Source organism: Psammomys obesus, unplaced genomic scaffold (genome assembly GCF_907164565.1).
Source record: "Psammomys obesus unplaced genomic scaffold, mPsaObe1.curated_primary_1811, whole genome shotgun sequence".
Classification (NCBI taxonomy): domain Eukaryota; kingdom Metazoa; phylum Chordata; class Mammalia; order Rodentia; family Muridae; genus Psammomys; species Psammomys obesus.
The window spans coordinates 29,775,304-29,791,625 of NW_026590062.1; the positions used below are offsets into that span (position 1 = coordinate 29,775,304).

The window sequence follows — 16,322 nt, forward strand, 5'->3', positions numbered from 1 at the left end:
AATGATCCATGGCTCTCAGCCTGTGTAAGGAAGCACTTGTAGGTCTAGCTATGTTGCTACACAGGATGTAGATGTTACTTTAAACATACAGAGATTTGCTTACTGGAGGAGGAGCTGCTTCTTAAGGATCAGGTGTGAATCTGAAGGGATGACCTCATCCTTCTGACCAGACCTGCCCTAGACGCTGAGTGGATGCTTTTCTTATTACAAGTCCTACAGCGGGGAGAAACAGGATATGATTGAAACTTCAAGCACTTGTGAGTAGGGGGCAAAAAGCCATTGGGGGAATCTCTGAAATGTGTGGGTGTGAATGTCAAGGTGGAAGTGACAAATGTTTGTACTTTCTCTAACTTGAGGATTACAGAAAAGTGCATGAGAGATTGAGAAAAGCTTTAGAGGCTCTATTTTTCTTCTAGTGGCCTCTATTTTATTTTATTTTGAGACAGGTTCTCACTATGTAGCCATGTCTAAGCTGGAACTCACTGTGTAGACCAGGCTGATCTTAAGCTCATAGAGATCCACCTTCCTATGTGTTGGTATTCGGTGTGTGCCACCATGCCCACCTTTAGTGGCTTTAAAAACATTATTTGTGTGTGTGTGTGTGTGTGTGTGTGTGTGTGTGTGTGTGCAGTAGCTCTTGCCATTCTGTGCATGTGGAAGTCAGAGGACAACTTTGTAGAGTCACTTCTCTCTGTTCTTTATGGAGGTTCTAGGACTCTAGATCAGGTCATAAAGCTTGTGTTGCAAGCACTTTACCTGATACTGAGCCATCCCACTGGCTTCTTTTGGATATAAGTTTTTTCTTCTTGGTGTTAGGAGTGAACCAGTCACACACACACACACACACACACACACACACACAATTTAGAAGTTCAAAAAATGTTAGTAAAATGTGTAAGCATTGTAAAACATCAGGGGAGTTCTTATATAGAAAAAATTTAAAAATTACAGGGAGCGGTTTATTTTTAAATAATTGGGTGTGTATCTGTGTGTGTGTGTGTGTGTTTGTGTGTTTGTGTGTATATGTGTGTGCACGTGCACACACATATGCTGTGTGCCATGTGGTGCCTGCATAGGTTGGAACGAAGCTTTGGGGAGTTGATGTTTTTCATCCTTATATGGGCTCTAGAAATTGAATTAGGCCATCAGGCTTGTGAAGTGCTTTTACCAGTTGAGCCATCTCATTGGTCCAATTCTAGTGTACATTCAGAATCTCAAGTAGGCCTGAAAGCACAGATTTGAAATCCTAGCTACTCTGGAGGCTGAGACAGGCCTGAAAGTTCAAGACCTGACTGGCCTACATAGTTTACTTCAAGACTGGCCTGGGTGGTGTAGTAACACCCTGTCTCAAAATTAAAAGTCAAGGCCTGGGAAGTGGCTCAGCGGTTAACAGAACTTATCTACTCATGCGAAAGGCCCAAGTTTTGTTCCCAGCACCTGTGTTGGGCCACTTTTTAACTCTAGCTCCAGGGGGATTTGTTTCAGCCTCTGAGGGCACCAGCACTTATATGCACATTCCTACTTCACACACATCTACACAGAATTTAAAATAATGAAAAGAAAAATAAGTAAATGAAAAGTAAAAGATGCTAGGGATGCAATCTCAGTGGTAAAGTGCTTGTTTAGTGTATGTGAGGCCTTAAAATCAATCCCCAGAACTGTTCCTCTCCTCTCCCCACAAAATCAAGATCTCAAATACAGAAGAATAAGATGACAGAAAACTGACTGGGCAAGTAGATCATGTGAAAAATGTCTGGGAAGTTGGGAGTTTGGTGAGTCATGAGTGTACTAACCTAGCCATGTTTAGTCAGAAGCTGCTCATGCACTGTGGCTCCTGAAAACACCTTTAGTTGTGTCTCTGGGAATGTATGCAGGTGACACAAATGTTGGTCCCTTTGTATTTTTTGTACTAGGTTAGAAATATATTTGAGTGATGGCATAATGAATCCTGACAAAGTTAAGAGCATTCTAAGGAAGGTCGTAAGTAGTTTGAAAACCATTTCGATAGGAAAGTTAGGATTTGTAATAGAGGTGGTGGTGAAAAATATTGAAATTACAAAAATAGTGTAAAAACTGTATACCTACACCCACAATTAACTATTAATCACCTTCATTTTATTTAATTTCTGAGACAGTCTGTTAATAGAGTACCTTCTGGGAGTTAGAACCAGGGCTTTGTACATCCTAAGCAAGCACTCTATCAAGTGAGTTATAGCCCCACTTCTTGGGTAATTTGTCTTTCAAACCTCTTAATATTTAATAGATAATATTTTGAATTTTTTGTTCTATAGGTGTAAAATCTGACTTCTCAAGAGATACATTTTAAAGTTTTAATTTTATTATTATTATTATTATTATTATTATTATTATTTTAGGCAGGGTTTCTTTGTGTAGCCGTGGCTGTCCTGGAACTCACTGGCCTTGAACTCAGATATCTGCCTGCCTTTGTCTCCCTGAGTGCTGAGATTAAAGAGGTGTGCCACTTCGTTTGGCTCATTTTAAAGTTTTTAAAGCTGGGCATGGTCATACAGGCCTTTAATCTCAGCACTTGGGAGGTAGAGGCTGGCATGGTCAGTGTATTTAATGGACACATAATAATTGTACATATTTGTGGGTACAGTAAAGCATACAGTATACATATACAATGTATAACGATAAGCTCAGGGGTAATTAGCCTATCTGTCATCACATATATAACTTTGCTTTGAACTGTGTATGTCTGAGTGCTGGGGTTAAAGGTGGACCTTACCATGTGTGGCACTGTTTTTTTATTTTTTGAATAAAGTCTCCCTATGTAATCTAGGTTGGCCTCAAACTTAGAATTTTTTTTTTTTTTAGAGATTTATCTATTACTTATACAACATTCTGCCTGTACACCAGATCTTACTATAGATGGTTATAAGCTACCATGTGGTTGACTGGGAATTGAACTCAGGACCTTCAGAAGAACAGCAAGTGTTCTTAACCTCTGAGCCATCTCTCCAGCACCTCAAATTTAGAATTTTGCTGTGTCTGCTTCTCAACTTTTCTATTGTAGATACAAGCCAACACATCATTACATCAGTTATAAATCTTATTTCCAACTCATTTCTCTAGAGTGTCTGTATTGCCAAAATCGACAATGTATTGTCCTCTACAAGATGACCCTCACTGTAGAAACAAAGCTGAAAATTTGAGAGCTCCCAGGCTCTTGCACTGACCAAGATGATATGAATTCAGGGATTCCTGTGGCCACTTCAAGTTTGATAATTGACTAGAATAACTTAGTGAACTCAAGAGAGCATTTCTTTCAAATGATTCTGGTCCTATTTTAGCAAAAAGGTACAAATCTGAAACAGCAAAAAGAAGAGCTGCATAGGATGAGATCTGAGAGGGTTCTAAAGACTAAGATTCTCTGTCCTGATAACCACAGAAGGTCTAGTTTTATTGTCATCCAATAAAACCAGAATCATGGGAGAAGAAAGAATCTTATTGACAGCAAGCTGCAGGAAAAAGATTTCACACAAAAAGTTTTCACACAAATTTATCTCAGGCACAGAAGTGTCTGAGATAGGTTTTCAAGAAAGTCAAATTCAAACCAAATTCAGGTGGGCTCTGTAATGGTCATTAATTCCTCAAGCAATTAATCCCCTTGATTTGGTTTCCATATTGTCCACTGAGCTTCAGGCATTGTAGCTGTCCCTGACTCCTGTAAACCTAAAAGACATTTAGAGATTCGAATGACTTGAATTGCTCTTTTGATATTTTTATTATTATTCTACTCAGGCAAGATTGCCTGCATTGGCTAATTACTTAGAGAGTGAGGAAAAGACAGAAACAAACTTGATAAGGCTGGGTAAATGGGTAAGAACTGTTCATTCATTAGCTTTGTCTTTCTGTCACATGAGTGCGTACCAGCAACCTGGGAAGTTTACTGTCTCGGTGTGCAGCTTTTATCTGAGCCTCATTTTGTAGGCATGAATATGGTTTGTTGGCCATAGGGAGATTATACCTTGGGACCAGACTTCTCTGATCCTAAGAATTCAGGTTGATAGGTGGATCAAAGCCTCAAACAGGTGATTGGTCTTTCCAGTATTGCCAACTTTAACCTTGAAATTGGTGAAATTGGTATGTGATTCAGCTGGTTAGCATAAACTCAGTGGATTTCACAAAAACAAGAACAAAACAAAACCCCTACTCTAATTATTGGGAAAAGTTCAAAAATTTTGAGAGTTTCTTCCAGGAATGAGGGATAAAGACAAATCTGTTTATTATACAACAATTTTGGAATCAGTTCAGATACTTCTTCCTTCACAAGTTTTTATAAACTTTCCAAGGTACTTTGTTCTTATCTCTGAATAATTTTTTACTAGTGAATCTTGAAAGTCTTTGTTTCTTAGAGATTAACACTATGTTTGGCTTTTTTTTTTTTTTTTTTTAATGTTTGGCTTTTAGTAGCCGTTCATTAAATATTTAATGAATTGAAATATTTAAGATAGGGATGGCAAGATGGCTCTGTGAGTAAAAGAGCTTGTAATCAAGCCTGCTGATCTGATTTCCAGAACCCATGTAGTAGAAGGAGAGAAGTCCTCTGACCTCCACACATGCACTCTGACATATGCTTATGCACACACATATGATAAATAAATAAAACATTTAAGACATTTAATGGAAAGGTGGAAAGCTCAGCATTGGGTTGTCTTTGAGTTTTTTGTTTGTTTTATTTTTCATGACAGGGTCTCTCTGTAGTCCTGGCTGTCCTGGAACTCACTTTGTAGACCAAGTTGGCCTCAGACTCAGAGAGATCTTCCTGCCTCTGCCTCCCAAGTGCTGGTAGCACATTAAAGGGATGTGCTACCATGCCCAGCTTTAGAGTTATTTTAAAATCACACACAATCAGTAGTTTCACCTTGTTTCTAGCTGGGTCTTAGCATAGGTGCCAGACATGGACTAGTTCTGAAGTTAAAGAAAATGAGAGTTTATTATAGAAAAGAAATATGACAGGCTACAGTATGGGCAGCATAGCAACAAAAAGCATCTTTATTGTTTTAATTAATTTTTGTGTCCTGGGCACAGATACCATGGAGTCTGTGTGGAGGTTAGTGAACAACTTGGCAGGACTTGATTCTATTTCTATTATATGGGCTCTAGGTAATGAACTCAGGTCAGCAAGCTTGATAGCAAGTGCCTTTACACACTTGAGCCATCTTTATTGGCACCTCTTTCTCTCTCTCTTATTATTCTTTCCATTTTTGAGACAAGGTCTCATATAGGCCAGTCTGGCCATGAGTTTGATATATAGCTGAGGATAACTTTTAAACTCCTTATTTTCCTGTTTCCATCTCCCAGTAGCGGGATTATAATTTAAAAAAAAGTGCGTATCATATTTATAAAAGCAATGAAAAAATTTTGCTCTAAAGCTCTAAGGCTCTTCAGTTCCCTATTTTGTGCCAGCCTGGGTATGGTCAGGTTGTTTATCAGGTGATTTTCATTGTACTTCTAAGTAAGTACTCTAGGGAAATATACCCAAGAAATAACAGGGGAAGTTTTACAAACATGAAGTGGAATGTTTGTAATTATTGAGCAAGGTGTGTCTAGCAAGTATCACTCAACCTGCCTTGTTCATCTGTTCTGCCTCAATCCAAGACTAGTCTGATATTTGCTGCTGTACCATTTTGGTACATGTTTAGCCATTTTCTTTTTTAAAATCAGGATTATTTTCCTTTAGCCACCATGAACCATGTGTAGTAAATGGTACTGATACTGATTTCTTGGGTAGGGAAATTGTGATTGCATTGTCTTCTGATTTAAATGACAGTAGCAGAAGAATAAGAATGCGCAGTCTGATTTTCCTACATAGTCATTAAAAACAATTATTCAAAATTGGCACACACACAAACAGAACTTGTTTGCCATACATAGTTGTTTGCCAAGTTTTTGAAGCCATCCAGTTTTACCAGGTGGCAGCTGCTGTTGTTTATGGAGACTTAATTTAATACATAGACATGAAACAAAGAGATTCTTGTTTTGTAAAAAGGAAAACTGTTGAAAAAAAAAAAGCTTTATTGAGATGTAATTCACATGCTATATAATTCAGGCATTTAAAGTATACAGTTCAGTGGCTTTAATATATTCAGAATGGCTACTACCACAATCACTTTTAGAATATTTTCATCACTGTAAAAAGAAATGCTGTATCTATTAATAACAGTCATTTTGTTTCCTTCATATTCTCTCACTGCTGCAGACAACAAGTAGTCTTTCTGTGTATATTTGTCTATTCTGAACATATCATATAATTTTTTTGTTTTTTAATTAAATTTTTATTTTTTATATTAATTACAGTTTATTTACTTTGCATCCCAAATGTAGCCTCTTCCCTCATTCCCTCCCAATCTCACCCTCCTTCCCTCATCTCCTCCCTGCCCCTCTCTTAAGTCCACTGATAGGGGAGGTCCTCCTCCCCTTCCATCTGAATCATATAATAGGTGGACTGGATTCTTAGTAGTGTTTTCAAGTGTGTTCATTTCTAAAGCATTTCTATAGTGGCTGAAAAATACTTATTTTATGAATATACTTTTTTGTTTGATAATTTTATTTATTCATCTATCTATCTACAGACAAGGTCTCTTGATGTACTCTGGCTGTTCTACTCACTATGTAGACTTGAACTCACTATGTAGGTCTTGTACTCAGAGAGCTCTGCTTGCCTCTGCCTCCTGAGTGCTGGAATTAAAGGTGTATGCCACCATGACCATCTTAATAGTTTTAATTTTAAAGACTTACTGATTTTTAATTATGTGAATATGTGAGTATCTCTATGAGGTATTGTGGTTTTTCCTTCTGGCCTAAAGCTTGCAGAATAATGACTCATGAGACTCAAAATATATTACAGATACCTAGGCCATATTGCTAGGCTATTCTCTGATAGCTTATAACTTAAAATAACTTATTTATACTAATTTACATTTTGCCATGTGGCTGGTTACCTTTGCTCAGGTACCATATGTCTGTCCTCTTTCATGTTTTCCCACATAACTCTCATATACCTGGTTCCATCCCAGATCTGCCTGCCCGATGTCTTACCTCCTATTTCATGCCTAAGCTATAGGCCATCAGATTTATTATTGACAGGTGAAATTTCCAAGATATTCTTTTAAAAATGGGGTATATCTGTGCTAGTGCAGGTACCCTTGGAAGCCAGAAGAGGGTGTTGGATCCATTAGAGCAGTGATTCTCAACCTTCTAACGCTGCGACCCTTTAATATGATTTCTTGTGTTGTGGTGACCCCTAATGTGTTTTGTTGCTACTTCAAAACTGTAATTTTGCTACTGTTATGAATTGTAACGTAAATTTCTGCTATGGGTTGAGACCCATAGGTGGAGAACTGCTGCTCTAGAGCTTGAGATGCCAGACTTGGGTGCTGGGAACCAAACTTGGGACCTCTGCAAGAACAGTGTGCCATTTTAACTGTGGAGCTATCTCTAGAGTCCCAGTTCGAATTTTGATAAACTTCAGTTAATCTAAATTTACTCTTTTTTTTTTGTTACTTCTGTGATCTTTCAGTAGACAAAAATCACCAGAAGTTAAGATTTTTGTCCTCTCTTTGTAACTCTAGAATCAAGCAGCACTTTACCTTAAAAGACATTATCATCACTAAGTATTACAACTTCGAGTAGTTTGCTCTCTTCTTCCATCATGAATTCTGGGTGTACAACTCAGGTTATCCAGTTTGTGTCACAAGTGACTGTACCAGTGAGCCATCTGACTGGCTGTAAGCAACATTTTATTCTGTGAAATACAGTTTTTACATAAGCCAAGCAGAAGAAGTTGGTTTTACGAACATTAGAAACAAAGAATAAAGAAAATGGGAGGAAAAAAAATACTAAACCCACTAGGCAATTCCAACTAGGTAGAAATCCTCTAAGAGTCAGTGTCCTTCCAAAATTCTTATTATTTTGTTTTGAGGATTGATCCCAAGGTGTGTGATCTACACCCGTAGCTACGTTTCTGTACTATGTTTTGTTTTGTTTTGTTTTAAATGGAGACAGGGTCTCACTATGTTAGCTGGCCTGGAGCTCACTATCTACCTGTTTCTATCTCCCTGAGTGCTGGGATTTCAGGATGTGTCACCATCCTGAAATCTATACTATGTGTTAATGACTTGAAGGGCTACCTTTTATGTTGGTTATTATTGGCTTTCCTGGACTTTTTTTGTATACCAGGCTGGCCTGGAATTCACAGTGATCCACCTGCCTCTGCCTCCCAGAGTGCTGGTATTAAAGGCGTACCCCACAACGTCTGACAAGATTTATTTGTTTATACATAATTTATACATCTGAGTGTTCTATTTGCAAGTATGACTGTGACAGAAGAGGACATCAGATCCCCTTATACATAGTTGTGAGCTGCCATGTGGGTACTGGGAATTGAACTCAGGGCCTCTGGAAGAGCAACAGTGCTCTCAACCACCAAGCCATCTCTCCAGCCCCTGACTTTATTATTTTTAGATTAATCTTTATATTAATTTCAGATGTATGGGTGTTTAGCTTGCATGTAAGTATATGTACCATGTGAGTGTTGTGCCTGTATAGGCCAGATGAGGGTGTCAGAGTGTTTAAAAGTAGAATTACAGATGGCTGTGAGCTGCCATATGGTTGCTGGGAATTGATTCCAGGAACAGCGGCCAGTGTTCTTAATCACTAAGCCATCTCTCCAACCTGTAATATTTAATTTTCATTGTCTAGATTTAGAATTACCATGGAATTACACACCCAAAGGTGTCTCTTGAAGTTTTCAGAAAGATTTAACAGTCGGTACCACTCTGAATGTGGGTAGCACCATGGCTTGGCAGCATGGATTAAGATGAAAAAGTAAGCTGAGTTCCAGGATTGCTCTCTGACAGTGTGGCCAGTTATGGCTCCTTCAACTAAGCCTTTCCTGTTGTGAGTCAAAATAATTTTTTTTCCTCAAGTTGGTTTGTCAGATATTTTGTCATAGAGAAAAGAACAAGTGTATTGTACATCTCTTTTTGCATTTAGCACTGATCAGTAGAAGTCTGTGCTTTGTCTTGATGTGGCACTTTTGTGCCTTGGCACTAGGTATTAGAAGACCTGGTTAGAATGCTAATAGTGAGCAAGAGAAACAATGTCTTTTTTCTTTTAAACTTGGTACTTGCTTTGCTGCCAAAGAACTACTTTAGGTTAAGCATTTTGTTAAAATGTAAGAACTTAATTAGTTTTGGGCAGTGTCCATGGCTCTTTAATTTTACCAATAAACTTTAATTAAATCTTGTTTTAGTGAACTCATGTATTTTCTCTCAAGGTATAGCAATACAGCCAATTTTCATATTTGGCAAGAATTCTGCTAATGAGTTTTTTCGTCAGTATGCTTATAAAATAACTTATTTCAATAAAGCAGTTTTTAAGCAGAGTAATACATAGAAGCGCGTGTGTTGGTCCTCTGGGCCTTTGTGCCCTGCCTGCAAATGCAAGTTCAGTTTGACTGATCACATGTTTCAGGGTAGGGCCCAATTGCAGTTTGCTAAAGAGGTGTGGAGATCTTGTCCTCTTTGGGGTGGAACAGCCTTTAGATTCAAGTCTTGTTTTAAATTGACTGACAACCCCAACAGCTTAGTTTACATAATTTCTATTCATGGAATTTCCTAACTTCTTCAATAGCACAGCCCATTTTAATGTTTAAAACAGAAGACTTTGGCCCATTAAAATGGCCTAAGTGCAGATTGTTTTAGGATTTTGAATTGATTCAGAGGCCATTGTTTTGTTGATTTTTCTAGAGCACCGCCAAGGTGTCTTCTCACAGTTGGCATACAAAGGGCTCTTTTAGGACCAGCCTTTGGAAGCAGCTGACACCCTGTAAACCGTAGTTTTTGATGACTCTTCCCATCAGGAATGCCTTTGTAGGAAACAGTCTCTTATAGTTCTAAGATTCCATTGAAGTTTGTCTTTTCCAGAAAGTTTGGGTTAGTTCCTTTAGTTATTTTGTACCATTTAGCTTCATAATGAATTGATAGTGTTCAGTTCCTGGTAGTTGGCAAAAAAATTGTTTTATCCCTGATATCCTGTTCTGTGCCTTTGTAGTTTAGAGGAACAGTTTCCCATTGTTGGTATTTGCACTTGTCTCCTCCCTCTGTACCCTTGGCCTCTGTTCCGTTCCTGTATCACTTGCACCACAAATGCCTTTGTGACAGCTTGAAGTGTTTTGCTGAGCTTGTATGGGCGGTCCGGTAAGCATTGTAGTTGTGTTAAAACTGTGTAGAGGGAGGTTACAATGACTGGGTAGTATTTGTGAAGGTTTTTTTTTTCCCCCCCACAGTTTGCTATGAAATTGATATTTGAACTCAGTTTTCAGGAGACTTTATGTTATCTCTTTTCTGTCATTTTCTCCTTCATTAAATTTTGGAAATTTTATTTTCCTCCTCTAACACATGTGTGTATGTGTGTATTTAAACTTATATATTTGAAATATATATATATATATATATATATATATACACACACACACATACATATTTGAATTTGTTAGAATTAAAGGGAAGAGTTACAGGTTTGTTGAAAAGAGTTAAGTGTTTTAAATTTCCTTCAAACAAGTTACTTGTGAGACGGTTATGTTCCTTTGTATTTATTTTTAAACTCAGGTTTAAATTCAGTTTAAAGAAGTAACAAAGGTCCTGTTCTGTGGCTAACCTATACAGTAGCATTGCTTCTGGAAGCAGAGTGATTTCTGTTTTCCTATCACCAGAATGTTTTTGGATAAGTTCATTCAGATTTTGAGAGTTTGTTGTCTTTCTGGGAAGTGGTTTGCTGAGTGTTTCAGAGTAGCAATGCTTGCTTTCCACGGAGTATCTTAGGAAGTTAGATTTGGTCACTAGAACCTGTTCCCTTCAGGTGTGAATTATTTGATCCTTTGAAAACAAAATGTTTTATATTTGACGCTCAGCTCATTCCAATGCCACTTGAATAATATTTCATAATATGACTATTTCATTGAATTGTATATGTTGACCTTCATCTAGGAAACAGCGGTGTGTGTGTTTGTATTTGTATGTGCTATATGGTGTATGACATTTGTGAGAAGCTTTGGGTTCTGTAGAAGCGCTACTGGCAATATGAGAAAAAATTTGTTGAGATTTTATTGCTGTTTAATTGAATCTGCTTTCAGGTAGAGGCTGTACTTTTATAATAATGATTTCTTGAATTTCTAGATTCTATATTAACTACTACACATAGATTCTAATTTCTACTACAACCCTAGTAGGGAGATAGTATTTTTTTTTTTTTTTTTCATGCATACGTAGAACTTTTACTTGACCTCTCACCCTTGCCAGATGAGGAAAATGACCCCCGCTTGTTAAGAATTCAGGAAATGCCATGTGTCCAGTAAGTAGTGGCTCCCATTATTACAGTTTTACAGCCGAGAGAGGCAGCACTGGGGTCACCCCTGCTCCCTTTTAAGTGGAGAGTTAAAATGGGAGCTGAGCTACAGTTCAGTAACATTTGAGAATTTGAAAGACTTTTAGGATAGATTTCAGTACTTTCTGTCTTTTACTTTTTACTGCTAACACTGAAGAGAGATTTTTTTTGTTTGTTTTGTTTCTGATGCTTTGCTTTGGCATCCTCTGTCACCTTCCTTTGCAGTCACATGCTTGCTCTCTCACACTGGAGTGGCTTGTACCATTCCGTACTAGTGTGCTCAGAACAATGAGTCAAGCTGGTGCCTTCATTGGCTTCCTTTCCTGTTTTCCTTAATTTGATAGTGTCATTATATTTTCATTATTGTGCAAAATAACCCAGGTTACTAGTGTGCTTATAATTATTGTAAAATAATTCATAGTTGTAATCAAGTATCTAAATTATAAAAACATTCCTTAATGGTTTAAATAAGTAGGAGAGGAAAAACATCTTTGGTTCTTAGTGATTTAATCAGAGGGTTATACAGGGTAAATTTATGGAATTCATTTTTACTTTTTTGGTTTCTAGGGGCCAAATAAACTGCTCTGAAACTCTTCTTTCAGCCTGTTACTAGTTTGCTACTATTGGCAGTGTGGTTAGGAAAGAATGGGTTTGTCATGCTGGCCAGAGTATCTTTCCTCTATAGACTTTCTGGAAACATAAGTGAAATTTAAGTGTGATGTGATTTAGGCTGCAGACTAAATTTAGGGAAGAGCTAAAGAGCTGATTGGGCATATTTGGCACTGAGTATCTCTAACCTGGAAAAAGTTTGGTTTGTTACAAGACTTTGTTCTTCATTAAACCTTTACCCCCTCCTCAAGACAGGGTTTTTCTGTATAACCCTGGCTGTCCTGGAACTCTGTAGACGAGGCTGGCCTTGGACTCAGATATACCTGCCTCTGTCTCCTGAGTGCTGGAATTAAAAGCATGTACCACCAGTCCTGGAAAAAAATTTTTTTAATGTATATTAATCACATATTATAATACTTTGTACACATGTATAATGTATTTTGATGATATTCAACTTGCCCTATTCTTTCTTGTTCCCTTCCTATGTCCACTGATCTCCTTCCCCTTCTCAATTGGCCCCAAGAAAATGACTTAATCTAAGTAACTACTTCTTATAAGCTGTGACCATCATTAGTTCCTGTCAGAATGAGCTGCTGCCTCCAGGTGAATGCTGAAATTAGGTAGGCCTGGAAAGATGGGTGTGGGAAAAGTACAGTTCTTACTTGCACATCTGCAGAATAATTTAATTTTTTTTGTTTTGGTTTATGGGGCAGGATCTTGCTGTACAGCCCTGTGTGGATTGGAACTTGCTGTGATAGACTGTGCTTGCTGGCCTTGGATTAGCAGTGATCTTCCTGCTCTATCCTAAGTGCTGAGATTACAGACACCGTGCCAGCTTTTCTATAGTTGTGTGCATATGAGATTAGTCATAGCTGTTATTTGTGGAACTCTTAAATGTTTTGTAAATTTTTTTCCAGGTGGGGCTGAGGAGATCTTGCATAGTTCAGGCTGAACTTGTTATGTAGCTGAGGATGACCTTGAACTCCTAATTTTCCTCTGTCACAGGTACTAGTGTTACAAAGCTCATGCCACCTTACCTGGTATAGAACCTACAGCACTTTTTTGTTTTCTAGATAGGGTCTCTCTGTGTAGCCCTGGCTATCCTAGAATTTGCTCCGTAGACCAGGCTGGCATCAAACTCAATTTGATTGCCTCTGCCTCCTGAGTGTTGGGACTAAAGTTGTACACCATCACTGTCAGCCTGAACCTGCACTTAAAAAAAAATCTTTTAATAATTCATTTATTGTGTGTGTGTGTGTGTGTGTGTGTGTGTGTGTGCACGTGCATGCCCCTCAGTGCCCTAGTGGAAGTCAGGGGACAGCTTGCAGGAGTCTTCATGTGGGTTCTGGGTTTTCAGCTTTTAGAATTCAGGTTTTCAGGTTTCAGGAATTTTAATTCACTGACCATCTTGCTTGCTGTTCTGGCTCAGCTAGCTGGTTGGCTGGCCACTGAGTTCTTGGCGTCCGGCTGTCTCCAGTGCTTAATGCTGAGGTTTCATGCATGTGAGGCCAGGCCTGGCTTTTATGTAGCTGCTGGGGCTTTAAACTCAGATCCTCAAGTTTGCAGAGCGAACGATATTACCTACCGAGCTGTAAACCTAACTCTCCCACCCCGCCCAGTGCCTGTACTTTTAATTACTGTCCTCTTTGTACTATCTTTCATTGATGTTGGCAAATTATTTGTGGAACTGTGAATCTTTATAGGAGAGAGCTAGGTAGCCCACCAACTCTCTTCATGTAACAAATTGAAACATGTTTTCTTTTGTTTCTTTAACCATCTTCAGTTACTTTGCTTGTGACGGTTAAGTTCCTGTAATAGAAAAACATGATTTTCTGTATTTTAGCACCATATAATTTTTTCTTTTGTACATGATGTACTAATTTGATGCCAGAGTTCAACCCTCAGGATATATTGTTCGCTGGGGTAACTGTTACCTAGAAGTTTCAGATAACCAGCTTATAAATCAACAAATAGTTGACCTTTGAGAAATGGTTGTAGATGTTTATCTGTATTTTTAAGCTTGAGTTAGAAGGAAATAAATATTGATTTTATTAATAAGTCTCTCTCTCTCTCTTTTTGAGACAGGGTTTCTCAGTGTAGCCCTGGCTGTCCTGGAACTTGCTTTATAGATTGGGTTGGCCTTGAACTTATAGAGATCTGCCTCCCTCCACCTCCCGAGTGCTGGGAATAAAGGTATGTATCATCACGCCTGGCCTAATAAGTAATTTTTAAAAGTTACCTGTATCTTATTTCAGATATGAATTTTGGGGACTTGTTTAAAGATAATCAGATTTTTTTTCGTTTGTTTGTTTGAGACAGGGTTTCTCTGTGTAACCTTGGCTGTCCTGGACTTTGTAGACCAGGCTGGCCTCAAACTCACAAAGTTTCACCTGCCTCTGCCTCCTGAGTTCTGGGATTACAGGTGTGCACCACAGCACCCAGGAGAGAATCAGAACTTAGTCAGATTCTAGAATTGGTTATTATAGTTACATTTTCTTTTTCATCTAAACGTTCATGAATTCCACACTATTATCTCCAATTCTATAAAATAAAAATTGCACATATTGCTGTCTGTCTTCAGAAATAACTAATATGAAGGGAGTGTGGGGCGGGGTGAGGCTGGGGGTCTCTGTGACCACCATGGCCAGCAGAGAGGCAAGAAGACAATTCATTCAACATGACTAAGTAGCCAGGGTTGGTTCAAACTTTGGGAGTCTGAGCCCGAGTAAGTTATTTCAGGCATATTTAAGCATAGTATAATGTGGTAAAAACTTTCCTCGTGACAATTAACTCAATTCTGTATGCATAATAAAGCTTACGACATGATGACATCAAAACTCTTTGTAAAGTTCATGTGATGTCTTCCATAAAGATGAGTTCTATAGACTGACTGCATGTGACACCTTCCATAAAGATAGGTTCTATAGATTGACAAGCTCATGATAAGGGTCTGGGGGGAGGATCTAGTTTGGTCTCATTCATACAGTGCAAAGGCATCAGTCTATTAACCACATCAGCTCGCAGCTCCTGGGCAGATAACAGGTTATGTGTCTCTTTTTTGTGAAGGAACAACCCCGTGTGTTTAACATTTCAGTTTTCCCTAGTGCTTTTTTGTGAGCATAAGAACCTCGGTAGAATGTAGATGTTGGGATCTAAGTTCCCGACATACTGAGAGCAGAAATGAGGATAAAAGACACTGAAGGTGGGAAAGGTGACAAGATAAGACTAGTTGTTGGGTCTTCCTCTTTCTCTCATCCTCTCTCTTTGTATACGTGTATATACGCAGACTATGTAGACCATCTATATACACTTTATATTATAACATGCATCATGCAGTGTTATTTTCCTTTATGTTATTTTCAAGTATTTTAATCTTTGGCTTGTCTTCATTCTCTTCTCTTTGAAAGAACAGAAGTTAATTATGAAGTGTAAGTCTATAACATTTTTTCTTTTATAGGTTATTTCTTTGCTGTCATTCCTAAGAATTTTTGACTAATGAAGGATTACAATTTTTCCTTTTGTTTTCTTTCAAATTTTATACTTTAATTTTTCCATTTAGGAATATGTTCCACTTTAAATTTTATGTCAGATGGTGTTTATGAATCAAGGTTCCATTCTTTGAATGTAATTGTCCCAGGTTACATTGCTTGTTGAATACATTCTCCTTTTAAAAATTAAATTGTTTTTGTCTTTTCAGCAACATTTCTTTCTTTTTTTTCTTTTTAAATGTCAAGTTTTATTTTGTTTTGTTTGTTTTGGTTTTTTCAGAGCTGAGGACCAAACCCAGGGCCTTGCACTTGATAGGCACGCGCTCTACCACTAAGCTAAATCTCCAACCCCCATTTCTTTCTTTTAATAAATGTATCCTTTTCTTGTCTTATTGCACAGGCTGTTATCTCCAGAATAATGTTGAGTAGGAATGATTCAGTTAGACATCATTGCCTTGCTTGGGACTTGGGAAAGTAGGAGTGATCCTTGTTTTTAAAAAAATCTGTTTGGGGGTCAAGTGAGATTGCTTAGCTGGTTAATACACATAGCATAAAGCCTGACAACTTGAGTTCAGTCCCTCGACCCCACCTGGTGGAGGAGAGGGCTGACTCTCACACTCTGACCTCTGTGTGCATATTCCCAAACATATATACACTACATTAAACACACAAAAAATACATAAATGTAATAATTGAACAAAAAGAAAAATCTATTTTGGAGTTGGGTGTGGTGCTTCTAATTCTAGCTCTCCTAAGGTATATGATGAAAGATCAGCATTTTAAAGCCAGCTTCTAGGCCTGCTTGGGCTACAA

General features: G+C 38.1%; 1 protein-coding gene across 1 annotated transcript in view; it reads left to right on the plus strand.

Moving 5' to 3' along the window:
- Nucleotides 1–239: 239 nt before the first annotated feature.
- Nucleotides 240–16,322, plus strand: part of Usp54 (ubiquitin specific peptidase 54) — an 84,400-nt gene continuing 68,317 nt past the window's right edge. The window contains exons 1-3 of the mRNA XM_055606037.1: nt 240–257; nt 12,939–13,026; nt 14,107–14,214. The gene's annotated coding sequence lies outside the window, so the exon portion shown is untranslated. The remainder of the gene's footprint in view (nt 258–12,938; nt 13,027–14,106; nt 14,215–16,322) is intronic.